The 18,941-nt window shown below is 47.1% G+C and overlaps 1 long non-coding RNA gene across 1 annotated transcript in view; it reads right to left on the bottom strand.

Annotated features, from left to right (window-relative positions):
- LOC129152170 (uncharacterized) overlaps positions 1-10,730 on the bottom strand; it is a 113,311-nt gene extending 102,581 nt beyond the window's left edge. The window contains exon 1 of the long non-coding RNA XR_008558908.1: positions 10,607-10,730. This is a non-coding gene — a long non-coding RNA (uncharacterized LOC129152170). The remainder of the gene's footprint in view (positions 1-10,606) is intronic.
- Between the last annotated feature and the right edge of the window lie 8,211 nt (positions 10,731-18,941).

The raw sequence follows: 18,941 nt of genomic DNA, 5'->3' as shown, positions 1-18,941 counted from the left end.
AGACTGGTTGTCACCCAACACTCTGTTGATGTTTCCTTTTTAAAGAACATAACGTACATTCTTGGGCTGGATTCAAACATTCTTACATTTTGTATTTTTCTTTAAAAAAAAAAAAAACTATTTGTGGAAAAACATAATCTTTGGAAATGTTAGGTGGAAGCCCTGAGTTCTCGCTTCCTCTGTGATGAGGGGCATAAGATGTCAGCCCTCGGCAATTCTGGGGGCATTACTCCCCTCACCCGCCCCAGCACTGGCACAAAGCTTCAGAATAAGAACATTAATTGAGCACTCGGTGTGTTTCCGGCACTGTGCAAAGCATTTACATGCATCTTTTTCATTTAAGTCTCTCCATATCCTTATGAAATAGGGTGTTGCCATCAGCCCCATCTACAGGTGGTGAAACTAAAGCTCCCAAACATTAAGAAAATCTCCCACGGTCCTAAGTAAGTGACAAGGAAAAGAATCTTAAATACAGGTCTGTGTGAATCTAAACAGGACTCCCGGATTGACTGGGAATGGCTGCAAATAACCAGCTAAGGGAATGTAAGAAACTACAGAAGGGATGAAAACTTCATTCAGCAACTGACAAACACACACACACAAATGAGCATGAGAGGTCCCTGGTAGCACCCACCTAAGTAAGATGGGAAGGGAGAGGCTCTGTGAATATCTTAACAGTCATTCATTCATTGTTTATTCAACAAACATGTACTGGCCACCTGGAATGCCAAGCAAAGACTTAGGAACTGGGGATACACACAACTGAGGGGGAGCCAGCAAGCCAATAGACAGTTACAATTCAGTGGGAGAAATGAAACGCCTAGCTTAACACAAAAGACTATAGCAATCTGGGAGGGGGCCTGATACAGCCTAGGGGGTGATCATAAATGCATTAACTTACAGAATTTCTGGGAGGACTAAATGACACCAGCTACACAGAAAATGTCCAGTCCAGCACCTCCCACAATTGTTTTAGAATCCCAGCATTAATCACAGCTATTTGTGGATGTGTGTGCACCAATGGGTTGTGAATTATTCTGGGGAGGAACAACGTGTGTTTCTCTCTGTATTCTCATGCCTCAGACATAGTACCTGCTCAATAAATGCTTGTCAAACCCGGCCGGCGTGGCTCAGTGGTTGAGCATTGACCTGTGAACCAGGAGGCCACGGTCAGATTCCCGGTCAAGGGCACATGCCAGGGTTGCAGGCTCCATCCCCAGTATGGGGCATGCAGGAGGCAGCCGATCAGTAATTCTCTCTCATCATTGATGCTTCTATCTCTCTCCCTCTCCCTCTCCCTCTTCTTTCCTCTCTGAAAGCAATAAAATTATATTAAAAATAAATAAATCAATACTTGTCAAATTCAATTGGATGCCACTCTAACAGGACCCAGGCATTTTAGTGGCTTCAGTCTGCCTTCTCCCTGACCTGCAGCTGTCTAAAGAAGGCAAACCCATATGGCTCATGTCTTACGCAAAACTTTAAGAAATGTTGCCAGCCATGAGAAAATAACCATGCCCTGGGTTCCCACACCCAACAGAATTGTTTTCAATCAAGTGCCTAGTCTGCACTCTGCCCTTCTGACCCGTGTTGTCAGTGTGAGCAATCAAGAGGTTACTCTGAGAAACTGCACGGAGCGAGCAGGAAATAACGTTTGGTTGGTGTCTGAGCCCCTCGTTGCTCTCTCTATGGATGCGTTTTCACGTTCACTTCTCAAGCAGAGGTCCGTTCCCCCCAAAAAACTGTTCTGAAGACACAAGACCTAATGTCCTAGCCCTTTGCTGCCTAAACTTGCCAACTGTTCCCTTCTTCAGCTCAGGAACTGTGTCAACTTTCAGATCCTGACCACAGTCCACAGAGGAGCCAGACATGCTAACCAAATATTATTTGCTTCCCTGGTTGCTAGTGCATTCTACAGGAGCATTCAGCTCCCAGAGTCCCAAGACTCTGCAAATTATTACCCCAACCCTTCACCACTCACTCAGGCACCAGTCATATTCTCAGACACCTCAGGTGGCTCCAGCGTCTCATTCCAAGTGTTGACTATGCTTTCTTTTTCCAACGTTATGAATGTGCTTCTTTTTAAGACATATTTTGCTTGGAAAGATCTGCATGTCCTCACTACAGGTCTCTCAGACTTCACCAGCATAATATGTCCCTTAAAAAGTCAAGCACAACTGGTCAAAGAGCTTCAGTGCAGACATTCAGCAGGAAGGCAACGAGATCTGCTACCTCGTTCTAAGACAGTAGTGGGGTCGGGAGGGGAAGGCTGTGAAGGGCATGAGGTCACAGACGTGCCATCAGGGGACCATTCTTCATTCTGAAAATTGTCATTTACTTGGAATACCTCTTCTGTTCCACGGATGTTAGGCATGTTTTCTTGTTCAATGAGAAAATGGAAGGAATAGGTCATTGAGGCCTTCCATTTTTCTCATTCTTGTCATATAAGCATGCAGAAACTGGCCTCTCTAAAAAATGCTGCTAAGTTAGGGCAGCCCAGGGATATTTTGAGCCTGCATTTCTGGCCATTTCTCTCTGTTTTATGTGGCTTCCTGCTCTCACATCTGATGAAAATAGCTCTTTCCATAGCAACACCACATAGAGATATGGCAGGTTTTGGTTTCTTTTTAAAGAAATACTGTTTATCTTGAAACTGAACAGAATTCTCCCCCTCTTTCTCTCACTCCTCAATCACACCAATGTTGGCAGGCTCTCTTGAGGGCATGTGAGGACATCTTAGCCATCTTTACCAAGAGATGATAGTTCTTTCTCTAGTCGCCCATATGACATTAATCCTGTGTCCTTATAAACAGTTCTGAACTTTGAATGCTCAAGTCCAAGTTCTTAGCTTGATGTTCAAGGCCATTTACACAATGGCCCAACCTGCTTGTAAATGTCCATGTCCTAGCACTGCCTACATTTTACTTGGCATGCCAACAATGCCATGATGCTTATCTGGGACTCAAATGTACCTGGACTTCATGGCCAGGTCCCCCATTTCATTACAGTCAAGTTCAATATATCACCTCCTATCAAACAAGCAGTTGCTTACACGCACATAAACACAAATACATAGACACTAAAATATACTCTCTATTACATTCAGACAGTAAAGTAGAATTTTACTGAAGGTCTGTGGAGAGAAACTGAAGAAAGGCATTAGGTTGTGATCCATTTGGCCAAATCCTTTAATAATTCTTTTAAAAGTATTTCCTCAGAGTACCTTTCCCGATGATAACTGTCAAGTGTATCTCTCCCTGCTTTATGCAAAAATCATTCTCCTGCCAGAAACCGAACATTGTTACTTGGTAGTTATGTGAAAAGGGAACCCGGGAAGGCTGGTCAACCTTGAAGCTAAAGGTCAGAGCAAACCACCCCCTATCTAATTGAGACAATGGTAACTGAGGCAACTTCCCCACCAAATAATCATGTAAATCCTTATTGATAAAGATCATCTGTCTGTTACTGGAATTACCTGCCTAAGGGCAATGGGTGTATCTCAGAACTCTAATAAAAGGGATAGAGCAAAGGCCAGAGCTTGGAAGTCCTCCCACTAGAGGTGGGCTCCCGCCTGGCCCCACATTTTCCCAAATTGATTCTTTTCTAGCTTCTCTTCATTTTGATTGCGGCCTTCTCCAGAAACCGGACCCGAACGGGATCTCTGAAACACGCGGGACGTGACAAGGGATCCCACATTCTCCAAAAGTTAAACTCTTTCTCCTCACCCCACACTCAGCTCAAATATCCACTGAACAAAATAAGAGCCAGGAAACCAGCTGGCAGGTTTCAGTGAAACCAGGTCATTAGGCATACCCTGGTGGCCCAGCGCTCCTGGTGAGTCCCTGGCTGGGAGAGGTGGGTGCTGATGCTCAGTTCACTGTGTAGAGTTTACAGATACATCAGGCAGCTCTGACTCCACAAGTGTATGCGCTGGTCCCTCTTCCTGGAATGCCCTTCCCACATTGCCCATCTGATGAACAACTTAAGGCTTCAAGATCCAGGTCAAGAATCACTACTTCTGAGAAATGGTGGGGATTTCAGACATGTTTCCTCATCCAAAGGGAAAATATGGAAGTCCAGAGCAGACCACTCTGACTTAGCTCTGTTACATGACCCCTGGGTTTCATACTTGTTGGCATATCCCTTGGCCCTATTATAGCATAAATTTCTTAAAGAGGAAGTCTTCCTACCCAAATCTCAGGCCAGCACAGTGCCGGCAGAGTGTATAAATGTACCAATAAATGTTTGTCATATGTAATTTTATTTTTATCACACACCGAGAGTTAGGTGGACTGGGGGCATATATGAATAGAAATCACTGGGCAAATTCCTTTTCCTTTCTGAGACACAGGATATATTGTGTGTGCATGCTGTAAACACTTTCCATGCATTAACTCATTCAACCAACACAGTAATCCTATATAGTGTACACTATTATCATCCATGTTTTACAGATGGTGAAGTTGAAATTTAAATTTCCCTTCCACAGATTTGTCTTAATTGTTTCAAATACTTATCTCCCACCCTGGGAGGCCCCTCTGCAGGAAGAATCTACACTCAGGCATGACTATGTGACTTGCTTTGACCTACGGAGAATAAGAAGTGACATGTGTTGTCCTAGCCAGTGTGGCTCAGAGGATTGGAGCATCGTCCCATACACCAAGAGGTTGTTGGTTTGATTCCCTGTCAGGACACATATCTAAGCTGCAGGTTCGATTCCCCAGTCAGGGTGCCTATGGGAGGCATCCAATCAACGTTTCTCTCTCTCCCCTCCCCGCCTCTCTAAAATCAATAAACATATCCTTGGGTGAGGATTTAAAAAAAGAAGTGATGCGTGTAATTTCCAAAACTGCAAGAATCAGTATGTCTCAATTCCCCCTGCCCTGTGAACAGCCTCTGCTCATCACCCTACCATAAAGATGATGTAGGACAGAAATACAGCTGACCCCATGTTCAAATAGTACAGCAAAAAAATGAGCCTTTGTTTTGACCATGATTTGGGGGTCATTTGTTACCTCAGCATTACTTAGCTTAAACTTACGAATAAACTCAACCAATCCGGTCTTTTTTCAAGTGAATGAGATTAACATCCATCTATCCACATAAACCATGAATCTGGAATTTATCTATGGTGCCTCGTCTCCCTTCTCCACCCCCTCTCCACGAAAACAAATTCCAAGTCCTGTCAGTGTACTTACTAAAACTCCCTGAACTGGACTAGCACCTTCTTAGGTCAGGCCACGGTCATTTCTCCCCTTGGCTGCTGAAATGATATATCTGAACTCCCCAACCCCACACTCCACCACCTTTTCCTCCCTCTATACTCCCCTCCACCGATGCTTTAAGGACAGCACCAATCATGTTACCCTGGTGCTTGGAAGTCTTCAATGCCTTCCCAGGACACTGAGCAATAGCCTGAAGTTGGAGACAAGTCCCTCTGTGACCTGGCTCCTGCCCACCTCCCAGTCTCATCTCACCCCACCCTCTCACTTAGCCTCAATGATCCAGCCACTCTGGCCTTCTTTCCACCTGAAATAGGTATGTTATCTTCCACCTTCAAGTCTTCTACCTGGGGTTCTCTCTCCACTACCCACCATCAACCCCCACCTGACTCTTCAAATGTCACTTCCTTGGGGAAGCCTCCAGGACCCCCATAGTTTGGTTCTGGCCCCTTAATTAAGTCTTTCGTTGGATCATATACTTCCCTTTCATAACATTTTTCACAGTTGCAATTTTAGATGTATTTATAGGATTGCTTTACGGAGCCGCCTTCTCTACTAGACCATAAGCTTCGTATTAATGAGAATCATGCCAAATTCATCTCTTAATGTGAATACCCAACAATTTCTGAAACATGGAAGCTGCTCAAACATTTGGTGAATGAACAAATGAAATAAAGTCCCTTTCCATTTGTATATTCTAGGGCTCCTTGTAATGCTTGAAAACCCGCCCCATTCAACTTGTTGGGTCAAAAAAAAAACCCAGATACCATAGTAGTAATATTTCATTAGTGTTTCTAAAGATCCATTTACATGTAATTTCATCTACTTAGACCCTCTGGCCATGCAGGTAAGTTAAACTCAGGACTGCTCTGGATACTGGCCCTGGACTGAAGACAAATAAGATGAACGTGAGTACTGACAAGTAGGGCTGGGTCCCTGCAGTCTCAGAGTTAACTTGGTCATGAGCTAAAATGGACTGTTTTTCTTTTGGAATGTGTGTAGATGAGGACCAGAAATGGAGCCCTGGCTGATATTTTCCCTCAACAACCAGCCAGGGATTTGGACATCCCCAGGGCATGGTCTGAGCAGTCTCATATAAACAGTACCAGAGGCCCACAGCGGGGCCCCTGTGTTTTTCTAGGCCACTGGTCCTGACACTGGCCGTGCCACTGTTCTTACTGATGGCGGTCAGAGGAAGGAGGGCTGGGCCGGCCGCCAACAGATGCTCCGTGATCGGCATAGCTGTTTATGTCAGAGTTCCAACCCGAGTTCCAAAAAGCACCCTTGTTGAAGTTCACAGCACAGGGGAGCCCAAGCGTCAGCAGCATGGCACAAGGGAAAGAAGCAAGTTTCACCCATGCTCCTGGGTTCAAATCTCAGCACAGCCACTCAGCAGTGATGTAAAATCGGGCAAGTCACTAATTTCTTTGAATCCTAGTATCTTCATCTGTTGAGTGGGGAGCAGGGTGAGGATAATTCTTTCTACCTCTGAGATTATTAAATGCATATGAAGCACCTAGCGCATAGTAGGTACTCAATAAACATCCATATCTTCTCTCCATCCCTAATTCTTCTTCCAGCAGAGTGGAATTCTCAGCTTTTACCCAAATAGCTAAGAGAGTGATTCTTTGAACCTCATACTCTCATCCTTACTTTAATGGAAAAGACGAAATGTTTTTAGTTCCTTTAGAAGAATGACAATGGGGGGCGGGGGGGGGCGGTGAACTGTCTGAGAACCAATAGAACATTAGAGAAATGACTGAACATTAAGAAATAGCTTGCCCTGGCCAGTGTGCTCAGTGGTTATTGTCGGCCCATGCACCGAAGGGTAGCGGATTCGATTCCCGATCAAAGGGCATGTACCTGGGGTGCAGATTTGATCACTGGCCCAGTCAGGGTGCATGTGGGAGGCAACCAATCGATGTGTCCCTCACATCAATGTTTCTCTCTTTCTCTCTCTTCCTCCCATTTTCCATTCTCTAGAAGATGGAGGAGGAGGAGGAGGAGGAGGAGGAGGAGGAGGAGGAGGGGGAGGAAAGGAGGAGGAGGAGGGGGAGTAGGAATCTCGCGGCCTATCTTTTCCTGGGCCAGTGGGCCAGGCACTGAGCTGAGGGCCAGCAGTGTGACGGTGGGCAAATCACCCCGCTATGCCTCCACGGCATCTGCTGAATAAGGATGATCATGACAGCTCATCATAGGGCTGCTTCGAAGAGTAAGTGCTTAGAACTACACGCATAGTAAGTGTTCAGCAAATGCTAGATCCTGTTTTCACCCATGAACATGCTGGAGCAAGTGTGCTGGCTTCCCAGAGCGGAGCGGACCACATGTCCTTCCTCCCAGCTCTGCGCTTAGCACAACGCGTAGCTTCAAATCGGCTAGCATGGCATTTACACCACGGAAATCAGAAAACACTACAAATAAGGACCTCTTTATTTTCAGAGAGCTTGTTATCAGCTATTTGCCAGCACGGAACTCTAATTATTCTTTCTGTCCCCCATGAAGAAAACGTCGCTTCCAGGGAGGCTAAGTGACTTTCCCAAGGTCACACGGCCAGTGAATGGCAGGTCTGGGAGTTACATCAAGTCTGTCTGGCATCAAATTTCATAGTTTCTTTCCATAAGAGATGTTCTGATATTTAGAATAAAGGAAGAGGCAGCAACTTGCATTTTTAATAGGTTCCGTATACTGTATATTGTGAAGGTCTTAAAGGGAATCAAATTATCTGACCAACTATTGTTAATTTAGCAAACACCTTTATATTTATAGCATGTGCTTTCACTTTCTAACAGCGCTTCACAGTGTTCCTTCATGAAATTCAAGTCATGACTATGAGGTCCTTCTTACTGTCGTCCCACTTTCTAGATGAGATAACGGAGGCAGAGGGGAGAGGAGTGGCTTGTTCAGGGTCACGCCGCGGAACAGAGGTGCCGCCCAGAATCTACTAGTGACTCCACCATCTGCTGTGCTCTCAGCCACGGGGCTGGGCTGCGCCTCCATGGCATCCAGGAGCGTTGGCCTGGAGCTCCAGCACAAAACCCGCCCACTCCTTAGCCCCGGGAACTGAGTGGCCCTGTGCTTTTCCTTCCGGAATCACAGAGAAAACATTGACGGATGCTCCACCATCGCACCACGGGGGCAGAAGTCAGTTTGCACAAGGGCCTCGCAGGTGGACTTCTTCTGTCAGCAGAATTCTAACTGTGTCACGAACCTCTCCTCTGGAGCAAGGCCTCGTGTGGCTGAGGGTTGACGGCTGCGGCCTCTGAGAGCGCAGCGCTAGGTGGTGCGTGGGAAGGATCTATATTGATCATTTCCTATTTGAAGACTGATTTCTTTACCTAATCAGCAGTGTTTGACTCCCACGTTTAGGAGGTAAATGAGGCGAGTCCAAATAGATTTGAATTCCAATCACTTCTCCCCGAGTCCATTGCTGTGACCTTGGCCCTGGCTGATGGTATCAGTGCCCAGAAAACTGTGGTTGACTTTAGATGGGTCTCCTGGCTTCCATTCCTGCTGCCCAAAACTCTGTTCTCCAGAAATTAAACACAGTGAGACTCATAAAGTATAAACGACATTACGTAACATCCCTGCCGAAGCCCTTCCGTGGCTTCCCCTCGTACAAGAATCAGATCCAAACTTTTACCATAGCCCATCAGACCCCAAGAGATCAGCCATCAGCCAATATCCTCAACCTTATCTCCCACCACCTCCCTCTATTATCTCAGCTCCAGCCAATGGGCTTTCTCTTTCAGTTCCTCCAACAGGCCAATTCCTTCTCACCTCAGGGCCTTTGCACTTGCTGTTTTCCTAGCTTAATTTTTTTCCAAATGGAGATATGGCTGGCTCTTTGTCACCATTCAAGGCTCAACTCTAATACCACTTCCTCAGAGCACTTTCTGTGATCGCCCCACTTAAAGCGCTCCTTAGCATGTTCTATCCACACTTTATTTAGTGTTATGAATCGTAATGTAAATCTCTGTGTTTTCCAATGGTCTTAGGCGACCCTGCTAGTGGTTTTCAACCTGTGGGTCACGACCCACAGGTTGAGAACCGCTGCTGTAGAGCCTAAGACCATTGGAAAACACAGACATTTACATTACAATTCATTAACAGTAGCAAAATTACAGTTATGAAGTAGCAACGAAAATAACTTTATGGTTGGGGGTCACCACAACATGAGGAACTGTATTAAAGGGTAGCGGCATTAAAAAGGCTGAGAACCACTGCTCTAGAAGCTGAGGGTGACCTCCAGATCACAACCAGAGACAAACAAACAGGGACCTCAGTCCTACAACCAGAGCAGATGGATTCTGCCCACAACCTGAGGAGCTTGGAGTAGTTCTTTCCACAGTCAAACCTCTGATGAGACCACCGTCCTGGCTGGTAAGACTCTAAGCAGGGGACCCAGCTGAGCTGTGCTGGGACTCCAAACCCACAGAAACTGTGAGGTAATTAACATTGATGTTGTTTTAAACCACTAACTATATAGCAAGTTGTTACACAGAAATATGTAGTAATTTAACACAGAGGAAATTAAAGCCATTCATTCATTTACAGAAAGGAAGGCCCTTCACTAAAGATGTCTGCACTAAGGCCAAGTCAGAAGCGATTAGAATTTATAGAGCCTGCCATCAAGAAAATGAAGAACACGAGGCATTTCTTTACCACTCCGAAGACAAGCTTGGTGAACCAATGGCCAATACGGTTGTGATCCCCCTGGTGGTTTGCATTAAAGTAAGCAAAATGCCCCTGTGGACTTGTCTTCTGGAGCAACCGGGAAAAAGACAGCCAGACCTGGGGGGAGAGATTCCCAAGGGATAGTGCATATACTGAGAGGAGAACAGAGCAGGCTGAGACCCTGGGCCTGTGAGAAAAGGAAGGAAGAAAACATTTTGTTGAGCACAACACGGGCCCCAAATGTAAAGGGAGGCTTAGCAAGAAAGGATCATGGGCTCCCAGGTAGTAGCTGCCCTCTCTCCTGTCTCTCTCTGGAACAGCTATAAACAGCTTCAGATCACTGACTTGCTCGGGCAGGAGCGTAAGGGTGTGCCAGGGCACACGTAGCCTTGGTCTCCCTGGCAGTCCGGTTCGCTAGGTGAGCTGGGCTCGCTGGGAGGTACACGATGATGCTGGATAGCACCAGCACTGGGCTGCATTCTGAGTATGAGTTAGGTTTCAAGGCCAACCACTTCCCAAACTCCTGGGTAAGTTTCACAACACACTTGTTATGATCCCATGGGGATCATCCTCATCCCTCGCAAGTCATTAAAGTCAGTGCCTTGTGATGGCTGCCACCAGGCACCAGACAATTTTGGGAAGTGAAAGTACAAAGATGTAGCACAGATGCAAAACAAACAAGCCATCATTAATAGAGCCAAGGGACCCACCTACTTCCTAGGGCATTATCTTCACATCGACTGGCGACCTCTTCCCACAACAGGGAGTGTTTCCTGCTGGAGGTTATGACTCAGCTGCCTGCTGTGGCTGGCGTGGCTGTCGGGCAGGCTCCGGTTATGCTCTGGGTTCTCTCATCTTCTAGGAGCAAGGAGAACACATGTCAAGGGGCTAGGAAGGAGGAGGAAGGTAGAGGAGCTCTCTGGGTTGCAGAATCAAGGAAATGAGGGAAATGAATGGGACTGAGGGACAAAAGGTGTTGGAATAGGGTTGGCATGAAACCAGAGGGGAGAGGGCTAGACCAAGCCCAGGCTGGATCAGCACTAACGACCATGAGCTTGCCTTCAGCGATAACCATTTCCCTCGAGAAGTGGTTCTCAAAGTGCAGTTCCTGTCTGCACAGCATCAGCATTACTTAGAAATTTGTTGAAAGTACAAATTCTCGGGCCCCATCCCAAACCTACTGCATCAGAAATTCTGGAGGTGGGGCCGGTCAATCTGTGTTCACAAGACCTCCGGGGAGTTTCAATACATGCTCACGTTTGAGAACCACTGCTCTTGGGTACCCAGGGCCCTCACATTGTCCAAATCGAGGCTCTGTCTGGAAAATAACTGGGGTTTTGTCTATATTTTTCTCACCCGCCCTCATGGAATTGTATGAGTCCTATCTGCCAGGCCTTCTCATCACTACTCTCTCCTCTCCCTGGTCTAAGCCCCCTAGTTCACGCGCCGGTGTTAATGCTGGTCATAGAATGAATTACCGGCCCCACTTTTTCATCCCTCCCTCTAACTGGTGCCTTTTGCCATGAAATCATGCAGTCCCTCTGCAAGAGGCAAGATTATATGACCCCATCCCTTTCCTTTGGGCTTGGTCATGTGACTTGCTCTGGCCAATGGGGTGATGCAGGGGCCTGAAATGTGCCTGTGCATCCCAGCTTGCCCTCTGACCTCTGCCAGCCCAGGCGATGGGCTCCCCAGGGAACCACCACCCCCCAGCCTGGACCCAGAGTGGACACATGTACAGCAGAGCCTGGGCCATCACATAAGCCAACGCACTGACTTACAAGCAAAATTGTACACCCCAGGATCCTGGGTTGGTTTGGTACCCAGCCAGCAATAGCTGACATTGGGCACCTATGGGTTTGGGTGCTGGTCTCCTGGGTGATCTCTCTCCCCATGACATCAGACTCCTGAAATCCCAGCATCTTACAGCAGAGTCACCTTCAGGCACTTGTACGGACACAATGAGGTATATACTGAAGGGGGACCAGTTTGAGGGACAGGGAGCTCTCCCCGTCTCTCCAGCCGACTGGGAGCAGAGCTCCCACAAGACACTACTGAGTCAGACAATGAGAAAGACAGAGGACCTCGTGGGAAACAAGGTCAGAAGGAGAGACAGGAAAGGGTTTGAACAGAAAGGGACAGCAGGTTAGGATGAGAAAAAAGTGACCAGTGATGTGTCCTGTTGTATCCTCACTACCTCCCCCTGGGACGGCCCCCCGAGGGGATTTACAGGTGTCTCAGCTCCAGGCAAACCCACCTTCTTGTACTCCCGCTCTGGCCGTGCTACCTGCCGCCGCCTCTTAGCCAGCCTGCGCTGCAGCGGGGAAAGCAGCAGCCTCAGTGGGAGGTGGCTGGGACTGTTTGCATTGAGGGAACTGCTCCCTCTGGAAGCCAAGCACTCCCACCAGGTTCCTAGAGAGCAGTATATGGTTGCTGAAGTCCTCTCGGGTTTGGCCACAGTGCCACAGGGGCTCCGAACGAAGAGCCACCTGGGAACCTCGATGTTGGAGAGGTATGCTAGCCACCACGGGACAACCCACCCACGCAAGGAAAGCTGAGGTCACCCCGGTCATCGGCACGTGGCTTCCTTGTGTGGTGCATGATGCTTGCTCTGAGCACAGCAGAGGCATTGCCCTACAAGTCAAGTCCTGTTCAAAGAGGAAATAATTTAATGAGCATTTTCTGGGTACTCAGGGGTGCGGATTTGGCAGCTTCCAGTACCGCGATGATATGTTGTGAAATACCCTCTCTTTTTAACCCCAGTGAATTCAGCAGGCTGGGCCATACCGCTATCAGCCATCCCATCTGCAGCACAGGGATGTGGGCTCACCCCAGCTTCTCAGAAAGAAAAGGAGGTGAAGGATACTACCACTGAGCACTTGCTTTGTGGTTTACATAAATTGCCTTGATTTACCTCCTAACTCTACAAGGTGGTATCCTTATCCCCATTTTACAGATAAGAATAATAAGTCTATAGTTGTTAGTGGACAGCCAGAGCTGAAATCCAAACAGCTAAAGCCAACATTTGCATTCTTGCTATAGTAATGTTATTATAAGGACTTGTCCATTTTATTAGTAGTCATTTTAATATTAACTCCTTGAGGACAAAGACTGGGCCTACTCTCTCCCTGGGCTAAATTTTACACTCATTGTCACCTCTAGTCTTCTCAACATTAGTGTTGTCCTCATTTTACAGATTAAAAAAGTAAAGCTCAGAGAGGTTAAGTAACTTGCCTAAGATCACACAGCTAGTAAGTGGTAGAGCTAGGATTTGAATACAAGTCTGACTCCAGAGTCTGAATTCCTAATCAGATGCCATTCCTTAGGTTGTGAGTATCTACACATTATGAGAAGTGGTTACCAGTGAGGAAAAGAACTCTGCAGCGGTCGCCAACCACTGGTCCACTGGTTGGCAACCGCTGATTTAAGGAAACCTAGAGCATTGCTGCCTAGAAGCCACAATAGACACCCCATACCTCATAGAGACATGTGACCTTGCTAACTAACGTCTGTGTCTATGGCAACCTTGAACTTTCAAACATACTTTGGGAGTGAATTCTACCCGCTCATATAGCCGCCCTGACCCAGCCTCTGGAGCCCACCTTTGGAAACCATGACGACAGTGGGTTTGAAGGAGCATCTATAAAGTAAATCACTTCTTGGATGAGAAACATTATTAAAAATGTATTCCAAAGGGTCACACTTCCCCAGCCTGAAAATATCCCAAGATGGAGATAAGAGAGGTAAACTGGAAGAAACAGCAAGAGCCATGTTCTATGATAGTTTCCCTTAGTTCATCATGAGCTGAGAGTAACCCAGGAGGGGTTTCCCTGTGGGAATATCAGGGCTCCCTACCTAAACTCATATCATAATAAAGAAAACAGGTTTTTTTTTTATTTCTAAAGACCTGCTTTTTCTGTTTGGCTTGGTTTCACCTGCCTACCATCTACTCTCTCTTCTTCTGCAAGCATCACCCTATTTCTCCTGGAGGGAAGCCACCATCTCCCCTTGGTGTTCTGGGGGGTTGGGAGAGGAGAGTTCCACTCCCACTGCCAAGGGCCTCAGATGCACCCAGGTCTCACCAGGCAGCATACTCTTCGCCTGCCCACGGGATTGGTTCAGGATCGCCTCTCAGTTCCATCGGAGTTGCTCACAGGGAGCCTGAGGCTTCTCCCCTGCCCGAGCTTCCAACTGCTCAGGGGGATGGTGGGAGGAGACTGTCAGGGGACCTCGCCGAGGGGCAAACTGAGAGATGGGTGTGGGGGCTGGGGCCTGACTATTTGAGCCACTTTGGCCAAATGAGCAGGAGTAACCTCCCTTTCCCTGTGTGGCCAGACTTGTACTGTGAGACACTTGTCATTTCTCTACCAATGGCTACCAAGGACATCTTAATTAATTTAATATTAATGAGTAGAATCCGGGAAAGACCCACAAACAGCAACCCCTGTATCCTGGAGTGCTGGACTGGAAATCTAATATTAACCAAGAACCTTCCATGTCCCACAGCCTGGGCCAACGGTTTTCTTACCCTGAGGGCAACTATACTTGCTTCTACCCAAGTGGTGCTTCTTACTGGAAAAATCTCTCTGCTGGTCTCTATCCAGTGCACTCCTACTCATCCTGCAAAACCCTCCATCACCTCCTCCTCTAGAGTTAGGCGCTGCCTCATCTGGGCTCTCACAGCACCAGCCCAAAACTCTGTTACCACCTGTGTCATACTTCCTTGTTTTATTTATTTATTTAGTTAGTTATTTATTTATAATAAGTCCTTATTGTTGAAAGTATTACATATGTTCCCTTTTTTTCCCCTATTGACCCCCTCCAGGCCGCCCCCACCACCCCCACCCCAGGCCCTCACCTGCCCCATTGTCTACGGCCTTGGGCATGCATATATGCATACAAGGTCCTTGGTTGATTACTTCCCACCCATCCACCCTTCCCCGCCTTCCCTCTGAGATTCAGCACTCTGTTCCATGCTTCCAGGTCTCTGGATCCACCTTGTTGTTATTTAGATTCCGCATATGAGTGCAATCATGTGATATTTGTCTTTCTCTGACTGACTTATTTCACTTAGCATGATACTCTCCAGGTCCCTCCATGCTATCCTTCCTTGTTTTATATCTAACATATGGTGATCTTTTTATTACCAAAATATGAGTTATTCAATGTAAAAAAAAAAAAATCCTAAAAAAATGAAGGAATAAGATAAAAAGTGAGATCAAGTCTCCCTCTCAACGCAGTGTCTCTCTCCAGAGGTAAACATCAACAACACTCAATGTGAATCCATCCAGATGCTTTCGCTCGCATGCAGTGAACTGTGTGTCTGTCCCAGGACACATGAACTCTCCAAGGGCAGGAATTTGGCTTCCCTCGCCTTGTACCGGTACTGTGGGGCCATTCAGCCTGGATTCCAACCCTGGCTCACACACTCGTTAGTCTGCGACCTAGGATGAGTTAACTCATCCAGACCATTTCCCAAGACCATGCACACACTGTGGACTGGACAAGATGAAGTGGGAGCTGGCAGGAGACGTTCTTTCCTCAAAACAGCAGCCACATCGGTATTTAAAACCAGTAAGACTGATCTTAGCTGGTTTGGCTCAGTGGATAGAGCATCGGCCCGTGGACTGAAGGGTCCTAGGTTCTAGTCTGTTCAAGGGCATGTTCCTCGGTTGCAGGCTCTGATCCCGGGCCCTGGGGTGCATGCAGAAGGCAACCAATCGATGTGTCTCTCTCACATCCATATTGTTCTCTTTGTCTCTTCCCCTCCCTTCCATTCTCTCTAAAAATCAATGGAAAAATATCCCAGGTGAGGATCAGCAAAACAAAACAAAACAGCAGTAAGAATCAAAACAATTAGAGATAGGTCCACAGGGCTTTGCAGGAAGAGAACTGAAGCCCAAAGACATAGGGGCCGATCCATGCTCTCAGCCAGCTGGTGGTGCAGCAGGGGCAAGAACCAAGACCTCCCAGCCCAGGTCCAGACTTTGCAGTAGGAAGACAGCGTGGCCTTGATACTCTGGATAGACAGCGGGTCAGTCAGGCCCTACGTAGATAGCTGTGCTTGAACAAGTAGGACACTCGGTTACTCCATTGATAAAATGCAGGTACTAATTCTTTCATTGAATTAGTAACAAGAACATATAAAAAGCCCTCAAAACATCAGTAAATAAAATACAACCAAGGCAATAGGAAAAGTGGGCAAAATAAACAGACAATTCACAAAAGAATAAACATAAGGCCAAAAAACATATATATGAATTAATGTTCCATATCCTTAGCGCTCAGGGAAATGCAAATCAAAATTACAATGGGAGACCACTTTATGTCTATTAGCGTGGAAACAATTTTCAAATATGACAATTTCAAACACTGCATTGGACGTAATCTGCGGGCTCCCTGATACGTTGCCGGTAAGTGCACACATCAGGGCAACCACTTTGGAAAACAAAGATGCACAAGAATGTTCAAAGGCCATGTTTACAAGAGCAAGACTCTGGCGATCACCCAAAAAGTCCTGAGGAGAAGACTGAATGAATACACCACGGGATACAGTAGTCATGCATGTAGTAGTATGTAGGGTAACTTTCTACAGCCGTCATTCAGATGAACCACAGAGAAGTCACCATATGGATGGATCTCAGCAAAGTATTACATGGAAACCAAGTCCCTAAAATTAGGTAAAGTGTGGTAGCCTTTTATATACAGATATAAAAGGAAAATTAAATATACATATATGTTTATGAATTTACAATCACACATATGATTGTATAGAGAGGAAAGCCAGAGGGTGGGGGACATGGGGTTACCGCTGGCAATGGTTACCTCTGATGGTGTTAAGGAGGGAGCCACACTCTTGTGTTTAGAAGTCCAGGTCATGAGTGTTCATCTCGTCATTAAAATATGTAATTTTTGGTGTGTGTCATAAACCCAGAGTCATTAGTAATCTAATTCTGTGAAGCTGAGGACCAATGACAATGCGGACAAAGATTCCACTTGGGAGTGAAACGGAATTTTTGGACTGGAACACGCGTGTTCCCTGGGCAGGATTGTTCCCCAAATTCTTTGTCTGCCAGAGTCAAAGAATGAATCCACGGACAGACAGTGGTAGAGCAAAGGTGGAAATTTATTGAAGAACAAAGTACAGACTCCATGTGGGGAGGGGGACGGGTCCCACTGAGTTCCTTTTCCCCATGGCTTATAAAGGCTGCAGATCTTGGTGCCTTGATATCCCCTCTGATGGGTCACTATTCCCTTAGACTGGTTATCATAGTAACTCCTGAGCTGAAAGATTGAACCTCACATGGAATGTGAGGTTCCCCTGCCCCCTCCCTCCTGTTTTCCTATCCCTATTCCCTTTGGGGTTTCTTCTCCTTCTGGATGAAGGGCTTCCTTCCCTTTATTTTGTAAATATAGGCCTTTTGCTGGTCCCAGCTCCCTCATTCTATGGAAATGTACCTGTTGCAGTTTTTCAGCTCCCCCATTCTATGGAACTATACCTTCTGCTGCTCTGCAGCCCTGTGCTTCTTCCATGGTCCTCTTAATTTCCAAAATTTCCTAACCCTGTCTTTTTCACCCCTAAAAATTCCTGTCTCAGCAGGTGTGGCATGAGGGTTCAGGGGTGGCCCAGCTCTTAGGCACCTCCCTAATAGCAGCCAGCTCTGGGGTGGTGGGTCCGTGTATGTGTGGCTCCAACCCAGCTTGAAAGGAGCTAAAGAAGATAAAAGTCCTTTCCACACCTTCTCCATCCACCTGGGGACTCAAATGATTTTGTGAATCGATATAATCTCTTGGCTCTTTTGAGCTCCAGGTTTGAAGATCACACAAGTCTTGTCTGGTGGATAACCAGGCCCAGTTATTTCCAAAAGTCTCCAGCTGACCCTCTCTGAATGGTAGCCGCCCCCTTTAAAGTTCTGTGGCGGGTCCGCACTGCCCTCCCTTCTGAAGTTACACCCCTAGTTGGGTGTCTGGCCCAAGGATTTCACCCAGCCTAGACTCCGGCTTAAAAGAAAAACCGCTTTCGGCAGGAAGGGGGCGGGGACACCTTGTTGACACGGCTCTCCCGAGGCTGGAGGTGAGTTTTCTTTTTCCTCCCACGCAACACAAGGAACAGAGAAGTCATTTAAGCCTCATAAATACTGGCAGGCTCCAAAAGCAAGTCGCCAGCCTTAAAAACATGTCTCTGTTTCCTTTGGCCAATTTGCAAATCCAGTCATATTTTCAGATAGCAAGATAAACAGAGGGTGGAGTGGGGAAGGAGGCCTATCGTGGGCGGGCCAGCATCCTCACAGAGAAGCTCGGAGAAATGGCACTGGATAGAATAGCAGCCACGCCCATTCCAGCCCCAAAGCCAGGAGGGTAATATTTTTCTCTGCATCTTCGGGTAAAAAAATCAGAATGTCCGTGAAAAGGGTGCCACACCTCTCCCAGTCTCGGGGCTCAGAGGCAGGGAACAAGTGGGGGGGGGGGGGGGGGGGGAGAAGGGGGAAACTGGTCAAGTCTGTCCTCTCCAGAGCTCTGGGATGGAATGATCGGCCTGCAGAGGTAGAAAGTGCCCCCATCTCTTTAAAAAACACAACTCCCTGCCCTGGGGTGAGCCCCTCTGGGCAAGGCTGCGGGGGAATGTTCTCGAGATGGTAGGAGCAGAGCAGAAGCTGGAGGGTGGGAGGCTGAGACCAAAAGCCTCTGAGACTGAAGGCTGAGTCTGCCTAAGCTCCAGAAGCCTGTGACTCTAAGAAAAACAATGAACCAAGAGACTAGACCAGTGGTCGGCAAACTGCGGCTCGCGAGCCACATGCGGCTCTCGAGCAGCGGTTTGCCACTCTGTTGACTAATGAGTTTGCCAACCATTGGACTAGATGATCTTGAAGTTTCTCCTCCCCTCACCATCACCAAACCCCTGGACTTACGATCGGTTCCCTATGTCTCTGAATTCAGGCTCTTCTATGATGTAAAGCTCTACCCTAACTGGACTGTGGGCTCCACGGAGGCAAGGATTTCTGGGTGTTCGCGTCCCTGTTATCGCAGCTACAACAGCGGCTGACA

The sequence above is a fragment of the Eptesicus fuscus genome, chromosome 18, assembly GCF_027574615.1.
Source record: "Eptesicus fuscus isolate TK198812 chromosome 18, DD_ASM_mEF_20220401, whole genome shotgun sequence".
NCBI lineage: Eukaryota > Metazoa > Chordata > Mammalia > Chiroptera > Vespertilionidae > Eptesicus > Eptesicus fuscus.
The sequence above is the reverse complement of the archived record's forward strand: the minus strand, read 5'-3'. Positions and strand labels throughout refer to the sequence as shown.